This window comes from Zalophus californianus, chromosome X, assembly GCF_009762305.2.
Source record: "Zalophus californianus isolate mZalCal1 chromosome X, mZalCal1.pri.v2, whole genome shotgun sequence".
NCBI classification, from domain to species: Eukaryota; Metazoa; Chordata; class Mammalia; order Carnivora; family Otariidae; genus Zalophus; species Zalophus californianus.
Window position 1 is genome coordinate 114,753,078 of NC_045612.1, and position 14,688 is coordinate 114,767,765.

Here is a 14,688-nt window from a genome sequence, read left to right on the forward strand (position 1 = left end):
TGATAAAGAGTCCATAGATGTAAAAGATTCGTAAGTGACAACCCAAGTCTTTCTAATACAGAATGTAGAGATGAATTTCAAATATTTCCATTGCATCAAGATTAGAAAGACAATGGCCAGTAAGTAAAAATTTCAGTCCCCTCATCCCTCCAAGCCCTGCTGTAGCCCATACTAAGGGTCTGCTTCGATTTAACCTGTTTTTTTTTCTCTTAAAGGTACCTTTCTGGCTTTTAAAAACATTTTTGAACCTTCATCTTGGACCATTTCAACATTCCCTTCTACATGGTATATATTATACAATCGATATGGCCAAATCTCTCTTTAATATTTGCATAACAGTGGCCTAGGTTTTCTGTTTCGCTGTAAAGTTTTTATGAAATTTGCACTAACGTTTATTTCGGCAGTTTGATTTAGTGCCATTCCTCGATACCTAGATACAATAAAAACAACTTTAATTTGGCCTTCGTTTAATATTGCAAAGGTCCTCTATGAAAATAATTTCTGTATTGTGGAAAATGGATATATTCCGCGTTTTGTTTGTTTGTTTTGTTTTTTAGTTTTAGGCTTCAATTTCCTAATTATGATTTTAAAAATACAGTATGCCCTATATACTAAGTTAAGGCGATCACAAGTGAAAAACCTACATCCAGCTATTCAGAGTTGGAGAGAGAAGGCCTGCCAATGAGTTACTTTTCGCTAACACAGCACATTGTATTATTTTTCAAACAAAAGTTTTAAATCTGCTTATACCCAACCTCACAACGAGGGATGGGATGTTTTTCTCGGGTTTTCTGTTTGCTACATTTTGTGCGGGGAGAGTCGTGGGCCGTTTCAGGGTTATTTTTACGACCGCCCCCTTCCCCTCGGTGCGACCTCCACCTGCACAACAGCTTGCCCCCGGGCGAGGAAGATACAGCAGAGGAGACCCCAAAATACATTCTCGAGGACGCTCCCAAGCACTGTCAAACCAGTGGGCAAATTTTCTCCTCCGGGTTAGTCTAGTCCCGTTAGCTCAAGCCTGGGTTTAGAGGAACAACTAAGTTCAGAATGTGGAGCTGGAGGGGAATGCGTGGCAAAAACCCATGGAAAAAAAAAAAACAAAAACATTTCAAGGAATATGCTGCAACCCGCGAAGGAGTGGCTTTGCTCAAGCTGCTCTAAAGAGTTGCATTTTCCTTGCTCATCGAACTTGCTTCAGTTCCTAGGGAAGCGCCTGCCTTTTCGGTGGCGTGACCGAAGAGTCAAAGGCGATGGCCAAGGGGAGCGAGTTCCCGCAATGGAACTTGACGCGGACCCCGGGGTCTCAGTTGGGGGCCCATCACAGTCTTGGGTGCTTGGGCTGCGACTGGCTTCTTTTTGGCGGGAGGGTAGATGGTGGGGGGGAGGATGGAGGAAAACTACCAAGGGCTTTCCTGGGCTTGTAGCGTCTCGTCGCCCGCCGCCGCTCACACTGCCTTCCGGCGGCGCCCCCAGCTCGGGCCCCGCACGCGGCAGCGGTCATAGGGCGTGCTTGCGGCAACCGCAGGGCACGCGGGCCAGCCGGGGCGGGGGCGGGGCGGTGGTGGCGGTTGCGGGGCATGCGCGTCTCCGCGCGCGGCTTCTCAAACATGGCGGCGGCGGTGTGAAGACCGGTACCGGCTCGCGGGACCAGTGTGACAATTTCGCTCCTTTCGCCGACGAGACCCGAGGTGCGTGGCGACTCTGGGCCCCGTGAGGAGCAGAGAGGCGGAGCCGTGGCATCCGGTCTCTGGTCGTTGTCCGAGGGCGGGCGGGTGGCTGGGAGCCCTCCGCGGCGCGTCCCGCGCGAGTAACGCCCCCTTACCGCTCCGCGGGGTCCGGCCTTAGCTCGGCCCCGCACCCCCGTCGCCCACCTTTGGCAGCCTCACCCCAGAGGCCAGGGCTCCCCTGCCCCACCTAGCGCCCTCCACGACGCCCCACAGCTGCTTTTGCGCAGCCCCTCGCATTCCCCCGGGGCCCCGTCGCTGGTCACGGGCCCATCCCTTGCGCGGCGTTTGGTTGCCGTGTCGCTCTCTAGCCGCCCCCTGGCCCAAAGTACGGACAGCACCCTCCTGAGCATCCTCTTGCTGTGGGTGGAGCTGGGCTGGGGGACCGAGCTGGGGCCCCGGGGCGCGCCGGCGGGCGGTGGGGCTGAGGAGCAGCGATGACTTTGAGTGGTCTGGGCTGAAGCCCGCCCGGTTGCCTTCCGGGGAGTTGTGAGATAACTTTTGGAGTTTGGGAGGGAAACGTTAGCCCGGAAGGATGCGCCTGTGGCGGAGCGCGGGCTCGGTCCCGGTGCCAGGTGCCCATCGGACACGCGCCCCGGGGCTCTGGGCGGTTGGGGAGGGGGGCACCGGTGGCTCGGCCGCCGGGTAGAGGTGGGGCGGGAGGGCGCGGCCCTCCTTGCGTGTGTGTGTTGGGGGGGGCGGAGAGGGGGGCTCCAACTCTCCCGAGGAGCTGCAGGGCGGTCGCTGTGCTCTCGCGGCGTGACCTGGTCTAGGGACCATTGGTGCCTTTAAGGGACAGCGGTCTTGCTTTTTCCACCTGACTAGTGGTTGTGCTGCTGTAAATCGCCAAATCGCCAGAGAGCGAGCAGGCGAATTTAATAGATTTTGCGCCTTGATGTTATACATAGCTTTGAGGTCTGTAATTTGCCCCCTTCTCCGGCCCCCAAACGTTTGGCCAGCACCGGTAGTTACAAATCCCCGTTTAAGACTATTGATGTTTTTAAGGGTTGTAAAACATTTGTCATTCATTACAAAGTGTGATTATAATTTGAAATTAGCTTTTATCTTGAAGATTTAGATTAGCTTTTATCAATTATGTGTTAAGGTGACTTTAGGATATCTCTGGAAAGTGAGTGGATCTGTTAGTAGGGGGAAAGTAAGGCAGGGAAAGTGGATACTTTGATCATATGATTTATGAAATTATCAGGGATAGTTTTCTTTGCCAAAACAACTGCGGATGCTGCTGCATTTTTAAGGCTCCCAGAGCTATTCATGTTTCTGTTTTGGGGAAGCAGTATTATAAGATGTATATCATTTATGGAATACAACTTCCTGTGACAAGCAATTGCATTATAACAATAGTTCATAGATTCATTTGATTCTTTTCAAAAGCAGTGCTTGGGAATGTTCTTCAGTAATCACTATTTTGCCTTTTTTGCCATTCTTTTCTTAAGTACTCATTAAATAACGTATTTCCAGGGATGAATTTTTTTTTTCAGTCTTTGGTTTTGTATATTTAATGGGAGGAAGGTGAAAATAAGCTTTTGGAAAAAAGTCCAGTTGGGACTTTGAGAAAGGAGTGAATTTATGAGCACTCACCTGATGCTTTGTATTTGTTTGGCTATAGTTTTATCCATAGTCTTCAAAACAGTCTGAAAGATCTTTTCAAAAACTTAAACACATTTAAAACAGCTTTGAAACTCTTGAATGAATAGCATATATATCACACAACCTTATAAGCTTAAGGGTGTGTACCTGTTTCCTTTAGAGAACCTGATTTGTTTTGAAATTGTTTGAAAAAAAAAGATTAATGTAACTGAACTACATTATGTGTGAGGTTGCTTTAAAGCTAATGATGTCATGATATTTACAAAAATCATTGGAGTCAGTCTTAAAGAGGTGGTATCAGTTTTTCTCATGAGGCAACTGGTCAGTCTTTTTCTTTCAATCAATACATCTTTTTGAAGTGCCTGTGCTGTCTGTAGTATGGAGTTCAAGGTGCATTTATTCAGAGGCTGTGAATGTTGGCTTCTGGATGTTTAAGGCTGCCCATCAGTAATTTATTCCTGAAAATTTCCAAGTTATAGCTAAGAAAATCAATATGAATGTAAAACAAGTAGTTATTTTATTTCAAGGGCAAATTCAGGGAATCGGTGTTTTGTTTATAAATTTTCTAAATAAAATTCTGGGTGTAACTGTGAATTATTTCTTACTTGGGTTGAAAGCTGTACATTTTTATGAGATTATTTTCTAGGTCAGAGAGATAAACATATGGATTAGGCTTGGGAAGAAAAATGAATTATTGGTATAAATTGAAATCTCTATGTGCTCTGGAGATTGAGGGTTTTTTTTTTTTAATGCTAAACAACTTTGCTTCTATGACCAAGTAAGTAGTTTAGTTTGTAACTAAATATTAACTGACTCATAATTTAGAGCACTTTATTTTTTCAAAATCTTTCAAAAATCTCTGAGCTAAATAAGCCAGATGTGACTCTCATTTTCTTTTGGGTTTGTTCCTTTTTAGCTGCCTGCCTGTTCCCCCCAGATGCTTCCTATCTCCCCTCTTCCTGCCCCCGTTCCCTTTGCTGTTGGTGTCTGCTTCCGCATCAGTGAAATGGTCAGGGTAATCCTGCGCTGCCTCACCGAGAAATAATTGATGATAGTGAAGTGCCTTGAAAAGGCTGAGTAAATACCAAGTCTTTTGAATGAAAATGATGTAGCCCCTTGTTCCATTTAAGGAAAATCCAAATCCCAGTTTTAGTTTGTGCTCTTGGTGGGGTGGGGGCAGAGGGAGGAGGAGGAAAATTTCACTTGAATATTTTATTGTCCCTCTCTTTGGGTTAATAGAAATGATTGTTGTAACTTTAGTAACTGGAACACTGGAGGATGCAAGGGATCCTCTGCTATTTATTAGTTGCCTCTAGTCTTTTTTTTTTTTTTTTTTTTTTGCCAGGTTACCCTGTCCGGTCCCCTTTTCCCCTTTATGCCCAGCTCTGTTCTGGTTCCAGCTGTGAATGGAAATCTGAGGTCATTTTCTCTTTTAGTTCACCTCTCTGGGAGTTTCATTGTCTCCTCATAGTCATATTCCTGGTTTTTAGGATACACAAGATATGAACAAAGTGAGCTCTGCCAGCCATCAGTGTTAGAGCTGTGAGGCTGTGGTTGTGAATATAGGTCTGGCATTGCCAGGAGATGTTTTGTAGCTTGGAGTGAGCAAATCAAGCAGCCCTAAGAATTTTAAGAACATTATTGATGTCTGAAAATTACTACATAATATCTTAGGATTTGAAGCGGTAGTTAATTTCAGGAACCAAAAACCTGGAAATTTTGAAAATGGCTGATGTTGATGATTTTGAAAGAAAAAGTTCACCCTTCCCTGGGTTGGGGTCTTAATATTTGTGATCCTTTTGTCTTAGGGAAATGGTTGAAAGAAACCACTGCTGTTTATCTTATGTTAGAATGGGTTGGTGTAATTTAGTGGTAAGTGTTCCAAGGCTCTAACTAGTTTGGGCTTTGGTTACTCAAGGTATAGAAATGCCTTTACTATAGTGATAGCATCTCATTTTAAAAAAGATAACAGAGGTGATGGTTCTTAAAGCTGGATAACTTAAAAAAAAAATTTTAGAAACCATCCAAGATTTGGAGTGTGCATATATATATTCTGTGCTTTTTATGAGTAAGGCATTTTTGCTTATTTTGTCTTTATGTTGTCTAAGTAAGCCTTGGCCACCTTGGAAATAATAATAGGAGTGATTTTTATGCTAAATGGTTTCTACTAAATGTATATCCCTAAACCTTCCCCTACTTTCATTTTTTGGGCATGTGGTGGAAAGGTTTTGACGTAAAAAATGAGGATATCTTGTTGTGTGAAAAGTGAAATATTTGAGAATCCTTTAAGCAGTTTATATGATGGTGCCGTTCCATTTAATTTCATACTCATCTCCCTAAGCTAGATGAATTCCTTATTTAACCAAGGAGAAAAAAAAAAGAATAAGCTTTTTTTTTTAATGAGTAAAGAGCTGGGAAGCATTTGAAGATAGCATTTGACTACCTACTACTTGTGACCTGTGTTTATGGCTGTGGCTCTGCCCCTTCCTAAGTTTATAGGAGCAAATTGTTGTAAGAGCGGAAAGAGTGCCCACCTTTTGTGGTAATGTGCCATTGTAAACTTCAGAAGGGGCAGATATATTGCAATTCTGGGCATACCTTTAGGATACTTTCTTTTCTCAGGGAAAAGTTGGTGGGACTCTCTTTGCTTTTTGTCTTTAGAATACATATTCGATTTTTCTCAACCTCCGTTTCTCATAAGGATTAACTGGTGCAGAATTCCAGTCATAAACAGCTTCATTTGCTTGGTATGTACCTTGTAACCTTGACATGATCTTTTAAATTTAGTATGTGTATTGAGAGAGTTCTTATTTTCTTTATCATTTTGTCGCTTTTCTCACCTTTCATCATTCTTAGTTTAAGATTTTGTTTATATATTTAGTTTTAAGTTGATTGTGATTGAATCACATCTGTTTTTTTCTGTTATCTCGCTTCTCTGTACAGTTGTAAACGTGCTTTTTGCTGTGAAACTGTTGTCTTTTTTCTTCCATTTGAAAGATTTAAAGTATTATTTGGAGTATTTCTCAATATACTTTAATGTTATTTGAAAAATAATGATCAGTATTATCTTTATTTTTTATTGATTTGGTAGAGCTTCATAAATCTGTTCAAATGAAACACATTCTCTTTGGTAGTTACTAAAAGAACTAAAATGCAGTACTCAATACTGGTAAGTACCTTTAAATATTGCTTTGTTTTAGATTTGAAACTCTGATTTGAGATATTTTGGGGTTGAGATTTTGAGAGGTTCTAGAAATACTTAAATGAATAATTTACTGACACCTGCCTCACGTTTTAAGTATTGTCAGGGATGTTTAGTTTTCTGGTCACTTCAGACTGTGGTTTATTGCATGCTTTTCTGTAGTCTGTTGTCTAGCAGGGATTGTTGTTGTCATCATTTCCATTATTTCTTGTAGGGCTGGTGTTAGAAACCATAAATCTAGACTGCTGTGATAATAGGAACAGGCTGTAACCTGACCCAGTTCTTTTGTCAAAATGTCGCACTGAGAGCTGCCTGTAGTAAATTGACATGCCCTGCTATTAACTTCAGCCCTCCGCAAATGTCGGTGGGCAGCAGGTCTTTGGGCAATTAGCCTGTGGCTGTGCTTTAAAACCTTAGGAATTTGCAACTATAAACTGGGATTTTGGCAACCCTTGACTTGTCTTTCATTTATCTGTTTTCTGACATAACATACTTAAGTAAATGCATAGCTCTCAGATTATTTTAAAATTGCAAGTAATTATTTCAACTTGTAAGCTATTAATTTTTGAGATAAATTAAAAATTCTTAAAAATAGTTATTTTCTTCTTGGGTTTGTTTTGATACGAAAAAGATGAATTTCTAACTTTTTGGGGTAGACTTTACTAAAGCATCATTAAAATTGCTCCTCTAGAAACCTTAATTTCCTCCAGGAGGCTAGATTTGATAAATCCTCACTATCAAAAATGTTCATTCTTAATATTGATTATTCACAATTCAGAGATGGAATTTTAGTTTTAAAGGTAATTGCAACATTAGAATTCAGAGGTTTTTTTTTTCTGATTACTTTTATAGATATATCAGAAAATGGGAAATTTGATTATTTACTTGAGTGAATTGAGTAGGTGTTTGTGCTATCCTTAAGTAATGAATCACGTCCAATTCCAACAAGTTATATATGGCTATATGATGGATATGTACATTTTTCCTATCCTCTATTAGGATAATTAATCACTATTACCAGAAGCAAAAAAAAAGTTAAAAAAGTTAAAAGAGCCAGCTGCTCTTTGTCAAAGGAAAATATATAGCTATAATGTATTTCAGTTAAATCAGTATTAGTTTTTGCATTTAGGTAGAAATGTGAAGTACTTTTTGCAACCAAAGTAATAAACTATTTTCAAGTCAAAATGAAAAACTTAAAGGTGCTATCTTAATGCAGTTAACTCAGGCTTCCCTGTCATCCTCTTACATATTGATTGGGCAGCAAAGAAGAGCTTTTTTGTTTGTTATTCAATTTTAAAAAGTGTCTTTATAACAAGATAGACTAAAAAAGAAAAAAAGTTCCACTTATGCTATTTCATTAATATTTTCTGGTGAATTATGTATGTGTGTAACTTTATCACTTATTCCAACATTTTCTTTAAAACTACCAGCAAGCATATCTGTGAACCTCTTCTGGCCTTGAAACTTCTTATACTATGGATATACTCAAGGGAATATAATGAAATATTTATGCAAACAAGTTATTTTGTGTGTAGTAACAGTGTCTTTTCCTTTTTGTGTGTATGACTATTGGTTTAAAGCATGTGTTTTAGTTCCAATTGTAATGTAATTTGAATTTATAAACTGAATTCTGGTACAGCATATATTCCTAGCTGTTCTCCTCCCCCCCCCCAAAAAAAACCACTTACAGTAGTGACCAATTTACACTGGGGCCTGTCTTTTTGAGACCTCAAACATCCTAGAAATCAAATTCAGAGTAAAAAATTAAAGGTTTATCAGATGTGGGGAAGGAGGATGATGTGAGGAGTAGGGGACTGTCTCAGATCTCACAGAATTTTTCTCCTGGGCCTGTTGACTTAGACTTGTGTAAATTAAACCATAGCAGATTGAACATTGCAGGAAGGAACAGAGAAGAACAACAATGACAGCCAGGCCCCCCCCCCACAATTTTTTTTAAATCACAATGTCCTGGGACTGTATGGTTTAGGTATAAGTAGCCAGTAGCATAGCAGATTATATTTACTCACTTAGCAAACATTTTGGGGGCCCTACATTATGAAAGACACTGTGGATAGACAATGGAGAATACAAAGATGAACCAGGCATAATACTGCCCCTAAAAGCTTATTTCCACCAGGGGAGATAAAGCATGTACACAAACACAACAGAAGAAATTCTAGCAAAATGGTTAAGCATTCAAGGACCTATGTCCCATCTAACTGGGTGATCTTGTGCAGATCTTTGAGCCTCAATATTCTTAACTTTCAAATGGACATTAATAACAGTAACAACCTTCCAGGCTTGTAATAGGCTTTAGATAGGAAAAATGTATATAAAGGCCCTAGTAGGGTACCAGACATTTAGCAAGAGTTCAGTAAGTGACAACTCATAGTATTTATTATTACCATTTTCATCACTATCATCATTAGACCCTAGGGACCATAATTTTTACTTTCTTATGCCTCATGGATCCATTCTATCCAAAGTGCATGGTGTGTCTCCTTTTCCCTTTCAAAACATGGACAGTGTATTGAAACCTTGTCTTTTTGGAGTCTTAACAGACTTAGGTTTGAATCATTTTTCTTTCACTACCAGCTTTCTGATCTTCAAGGATCAGCAGAACTTGGTAATTGATAAGATACTGGACAAAGGGGGCGCCTGGGTGGCTCAGTTGGTTAGGCGACTGCCTTTGGCTCAGGTCATGATCCTGGAGTCCCGGGATCGAGTCCCAGACATTGGGCTTCCTGCTCAGTGGGGAGTCTGCTTCTCCCTCTGACCCTCTTCCCTCTCGTGCTCTCTATCTCTCATTCTCTCTCTCTCAAATAAATAAATAAATAAAATCTTAAAAGATACTGGACAAAGGAAGAAGAGAATTAAAGATGACTTCTAATTCAGAAAGATTGGGTATTAGTAATGCTTATTAAAAAAGGAAGCAGAGGAAGAGTCACTTATTTTGGAAGGCAGAAGAGTTTGATTTCTTAAATATGTAATGTTTGAAGTGGTTGTGAGGCATTTAGACTGATGATGTTCAATTGGCTAGACTAGAAATTTTGGAGAGAGACTGAGACTAGAGATGCTGATGTGGGAGTCATCCACATAGGGTTGTTGCATCACCACGGAATAGAATGAGATTCTAGACTCTAAAATTACTAGAATCTAGAGAAAGAGACTGACTAGAGAACAGAGAAGATCAACGGCTAGGACAGGAGGAGGAGGTAGACACAGAGGGATAATAGGGGTAGGGCAATCAGAGAACCTGAGGCTTAGACGAGAGGTGTCTGGGATGAGGGGTGACCTGTCACTCCTGAACTGTCAAGAGAATCAGGGCTGAAACACTGAAATGGGGTCTGATGCCTGGGAAGTAATTAGGGTTTTGGAAAGCAGTTGTGGGAAAAGAAGGAAGGTAGTGGCCAGATTGCAAAAAGTAAAGTATCAGAGCAACTCTTTTTGTTTTGAGTGTTGTTTTATTTATTACCAAAATCTCAGTTACCAGGAAAATGTTAGTCTGGTAAATGTATAATATAGTAGAAAATCTTTTCTACACTGATAAAACTTTGATGTTGTCTCAATTTAAGGTCACTTTACTCTTTAAAAAAATGTGGATTTTAATATCTGCCAAATGGGGGAGGTTCAGCAAACAAGTCTAATAATAAATGCTTAAGTTTGGACATTACGTATTCCCACCTATGAGACTTCTGTCTGGGAAATATGCAGCAAATTTTGCTGTTGATGCAGGAACAACCTTATCTTTTTCAGCTGTATTTTGTTTATTTTTATACCTTCTCAGGTTGAGATGCTATATAATTCCATCCATTTTATAACATCTGACCAATGGCTTAAAGTTGAAAAGGGCCCTGGGAGATTTCTTCCTTGTCAGACTTGTTAAGTTCCTGTCCTTGTCAAAATGTTTACCCTTATTGACTCTTCACATAGTGGTCTCTAATAAGAGACTCAAGGTGTATTACCTTACCTTCAAAACAAAACCAAAAAAAAAAAAAAAAAAGAAAAATGGAAAAGCAAAACCAACAACCTGAAATAAACAAGTAATGGAGAGGCCCTGTAATCTTAGAATTATAGACCCATTAACTTGCTAAATAGTTCTTTAAAACTTTGTCTTTCTCAAAGAAGAAAAAAAAACCTAGATTTTTCTCCAAGATCACATAAGATCAATGGGAATTTTAGGTTTAATAATTCTACTATTAGGGTGCCTGGATGGCTTAGTTGGTTAAGCATCTGCCTTTAGCTCAGGTCATGATCCTGGGGTCCTGGGATCGAGCCCCATGTCCGGCTCCCTGCTCAGCAGGGAGCCTGCTTCTCCTTCTCCCTCTGCCTGCTTGTGCTCTCTCTCTCTCTCTCTCAAATAAATAAAATCTTAAAAATAAATAAAAAAATAATTAAAAAATAATTCCACTATTAATCATTGTTTAATCATACTGAGAAATGGCTGAAGACAATGCAGGGATTTTCAAAGCATTTGTTGATCTCTTCGCAGCTCTTAACTCTATAACAAGATACAGTCTTCAAAACAAATGGTTTTGTAAAAGGTCCCAGAATATCAATGCTTGTTCAGTTTGCTAGATACAGCAACTAGATTTAGTGTAGCTGTGGTATGCTGGTAAAGGAAATGTCAGTGTCAGACACTTATTATAAAATAGTGCTAACCAGGGGTGCCTGGGTGGCTCAGTCGGTTAAGCATCTGCCTTCTGCTCAGGTCATGATCCCAGGGTCCTGGGATGGAGCCCTGCATCCGGCTTCCTGCTAAGCAGGGTGTCTCTTTCTCCCTCTGCCCCTCCCCCCACTCATACTTGTGTGCTCTCTCTCTTTCAAATGAATAAATGAAATCTTTGAAAAAAATAGTGCTAACCTAATACTTTTCTTTTGGCTGATTTATATTTGAAAAAAAATTTTTTTAACACAGTGAAGTTGCTCCTTATATGCATTTAGTGAAGCAACTTCTCTGTATGCTGGCAAAAACAAAACAAAGCTTTTAATTTTTTTTTTCCTTGCTGTCTTTCTTAAAAGTGCTGAAGCAGTTCAAAGTATATTGAGAGCAAAATTAAGCTTTTCTGTTGTTTCCTGTGCAGACGACAACTGTGTGAGATGCGTTTTTATTTCTAAAAGAATGTTAGGCTCTTAATTTTTTCCAGAAAGACAGCAGCTGTGCTATCTGCATATCTGGTATGTAAGTCATATAGATATGTTCTTAGCTCCACGGCATATCTTTATTTGAGGCACTGGGAATTCAACTATGAATTAATGCTAGCAGTATTTACCAGTAGATCATGGTCTGTTCCTTTGGCTTCTATAATCTCTACCTTTGTATTGTGATGAAAGGATGTAGGTGAATTACAGTGTAATGCTGGGGCATTTTAAGAGGGACAATAGAACTTTTATGTTTTCTCAAATTATACTCATAGTTTCTATTAAATTAACCAGCATTCCTTTACATCAAGATCTGTACATATTCCTCCTAGTACTCAGCCCTAGGAAAATGTTTATTTTTCCCATTGAATTTGTATTTTTATCTTGTAGTGAAACTTACATAGACCAGAGAGAAATTAATCATTCAGGTTGAGTACTAATTTTTTTCCAACTAGTACATTTTTATTTGCTCTTTTATTTATTTTTTTTTTAGGGGTGGGGAGGGGCAGAGGGAGGGAGAATCCCAAGTAGGTCCCACGCCCAGCGCAGAGCCCAATACAGGGCTGGATCTCACGACCCCAAGATCATGACCTGAGCCAAAATCAAGAGTTGGTTGCTTAACCAACTGAGCCACTCAGGCGCCCCTATTTGCTCTTTTTAATAATAAAAGCCTGGGCGCCTGGGTGGCTCAGATGGTTGGGCGTCTGCCTTTGGCTCGGGTCATGATCCCAGGGTCCTGGGATCGAGTCCCGCATCAGGCTCCCTGCTCCTTGGGAGCCTGCTTCTCCCTCTGCCTCTCTCTCTCTCTCTGTCTCTCATGAATAAATAAATAAAAAGTTTAAAAAAAATAATAAAAGCCTCATCCTTCTATGTTTTTATATTGGAACTACGAATCCTTCTTAAAAATAGCATAGTATAGGACAAAACAATTCTATAGAAATGATGAAAAGTTTTGGTGATCAAACAATTTTAAAAATGTTTGATAAATATGTCATAAACTTAAAAATTAACCCAATGCCCTAGTAAATGTATTTTCATCTAACTTGGTGTTTATCACTTTTTTTTTTTTTTTAAGGGGCAGGGCAGAGGGAGAAGGAAAGAGAGACTCTTAGGCAGGCTCTACCCAGAGTGTAGAATCTGATGCGGGGCTTGATCTCATGACCCAGAGATCCTGATCTGAGCTGAAATTCAGAGTTGGAAGCTTAACCTGCTGAGCCACCCAGGTGCCCTGGTGTTTATCACTTTTTAGATTATAAAATAAGCACTAATTTTTCTCCTATTTTAAGTGTTAATCTTGAGAATAATGGAGTTTTTCCTTAAGACACGAACTTTTTTTTTTTAAGATTTTATTTATTTATTTGAGAGAGACAGAGTGCATGAGTGGAGAGAGGGAGAAGCAGACTCCCTGCTGAGCAGGGAGCCGGACGCGGGGCTTGATCCCAGGGCCCTGAGATCCTGACCTGAGCTGCAGGCAGACGCTTCAGCGACTGAGCCACCCAGGCACCCCAAGGCATGAACTTTTAAAAGGCATTTATTATTGTCCAGTTTTTATTTTAGCTAAAAATATTGGCTTTATGAATTATAATATGGGCAGAATTTTATGAGAAGATTATTGATGTATGGAATTTGGAAAGTATATATTTAAAAGTGGTTCAAATGTATATTATATACAGATTTACGTATGTGATTTTTAACAATTGAAAGGATATACACCAGATGGTTAACAGCAGGTATTGTTTGATGGTAGGGTTATAGGTGATTTTTTCCCCCTTTTCTTATCTGTCTTATAATTAAAAAAAAATATGTTTTAAAAAAGTAAGTTTAAGCATTCACTTGATTTTACATCTAGTGCCTAGATTGAGAATTTACACATTTGTGTGGTGCCTGGATGGCTCAGTCAGTTGAGCATCATACTCTTGATTTCAGAGGTTCCTCAGATTGAGTCCTGCATTGGGGTCCGCGCTGGGGGTGGAGCCTGCTTAAGAGTCTCTCTCTCCCTCTCCCTCGGTCCTTCCCTAACCAACCCCCCTGCGGTATGCTCTCCTTTTATTTATTTTTTTTAAAGATTCTATTTATTTATTTGAGGGAGAGTGCGCTCAAGTGAGAGAGAGAGGGAGAGAGAGAAAGAGCTCAAGTGGTGGAAAGGGGCAGAGGGAGAGGAGAAGCAGACTCTCCGCTGAGCAGGGCCCCCCCCACCACAGGGCTCGGTCCCAGGACTCTGGGATCATGACCTGAGCTGAAGGCAGGTGCTTAATCGACTGAGCCACCCAGGCACCCCCCCATAAAAGAAAAAGAAAAAAGAATTTACACATTTGCATATGTCAGATATAAACCTTCGATAGTAGAAATATTGGGGAGAGTTAGGAGAGAAAAACGAATCAAGGAAATATATGAATTTCAGAATATTTGTGAAAACAAATATTTTATAGTGATTCAACAGTTCCATACATCACTCAGTGCTCATCATGACAAGTGCACTCCTTAATCCCCATCACCTATTTCACCCATTGCCCCTACCCACCTCCTCTCTGGTAACCTTCAGTTTATTCTCTATAGTTAAGAGTCTGAATGGTGTCTTCAAACAACTCACTGCACTTTAACACCATGAGGGCTGAAAGGGAAAGCTTATTGAGTCACTGACTCATGCACTCATAAACAGTTTGAGTTCTTTTTGTGTATTGAAGGCTTTATTTGGCATGACTTTGGAATTCACAAGAGATACATCTGCGCACTGGTGCTGAGTGACTATGATAATTGAAAAGGAAAAGTTTCCAAACTCTGAAAGAGTTGATCTTATCTAATATGCCTAATCTCAAACGAAAGGGATCTGGAATTCTTCCTGTCTTTATCTGGGGATAAATAGTATTTATTTTATTCCTTGGTCTGTGGTTCTACCTTTAAAATAAGTGGTTTGGATTCCAAAGCATTGGTTTTGAAGTTAAGAATATTTGCATTGCATTTAACTCTAAGAAAGTTCTTTTTTTATAGAAATACTTATTTTAGGGGCACCTG

The 14,688-nt window shown here is 40.1% G+C and overlaps 1 protein-coding gene across 7 annotated transcripts in view; it reads left to right on the plus strand.

Moving 5' to 3' along the window:
* Positions 1-1,612: 1,612 nt before the first annotated feature.
* Positions 1,613-14,688, plus strand: part of SCML2 (Scm polycomb group protein like 2) — a 90,611-nt gene continuing 77,535 nt past the window's right edge. For 6 of the 7 annotated variants that reach the window (XM_027609138.1, XM_027609143.1, XM_027609144.1 and 3 more), the window contains exon 1: positions 1,613-1,688. The gene's annotated coding sequence lies outside the window, so the exon portion shown is untranslated. Of the gene's footprint in view, positions 1,689-6,058; positions 6,080-14,688 lie in introns of those variants that run through there. The other variant, XM_027609140.1, reaches the window with a different exon arrangement.